The following is an 800-nucleotide window of genomic DNA, read 5'->3' as shown; positions in this document are numbered from 1 at the left end:
GAAGCAAACAAACACACTCTCCCGCCTCCATCGTAATAAGACCCTTCCTTCCTACATCCATTAATCCCCTCCCCCCCCACCACCACCGCTCACCCCCCCATGCCCCCACCCCCGGCCATGCAACAAGTACACAATGACGTATAACCTTTTGCTTTGTTTTCTCTGCTTCTCTTTTTTTGATTCGTGACTACTTGATCAGAATACGTGGAGGTAGAGATTTTTTTATCTTCTTTCGATTTACTTTATCCATATAAAGAGAACGATCTGACAGAAGGGATGTGAACCAGAAGCTAGGACGATTTTTTTTCCAGAAAGATGAGAGTAAGTGGGAGTAAGAGTAAGTGGGAGTCACAGGCCACCGGAGATGGTAGTCAAGCGCCACCCGCCCACGACGCTCCGATGATCACTACAGCAAGGTACCCGTCCGTCGTCCTCTCTGCTGAGTCCAACGCGAGAGGCAGCAATGGTTGCAGGAACCCCCACTCCGGCCCAACGCTGGCGGGCGCCTCGTCGTCTACATCACCTCACCCAACCTCAGAGGATACCAGCCGGTCCAGGCAAGAGGGTTTAAAGAAGCCGTGGCAGACAGATATGCTGAGAAGGCCAGAAGACCCGTCCAAGAAGAGATGGGTGACCGCAGACATCTCCGAGAAAGCGCTGTTGTCCGTGGCGAGCCAAGGTGTCTCCATGTGAGAGAAGCCATGGAACCAGGAAAGATGTTGACGCTGCGGTGGCCGAGAGAGGACTGTTTTAATGAGAGGACAAGCGCTCCAGAAGGCGTGTTTACTCCAACAGTATAT

The sequence above is a fragment of the Penaeus monodon genome, chromosome 20, assembly GCF_015228065.2.
Source record: "Penaeus monodon isolate SGIC_2016 chromosome 20, NSTDA_Pmon_1, whole genome shotgun sequence".
Classification (NCBI taxonomy): Eukaryota; Metazoa; Arthropoda; class Malacostraca; order Decapoda; family Penaeidae; genus Penaeus; species Penaeus monodon.
Note: the sequence above shows the minus strand (reverse complement) of the source record.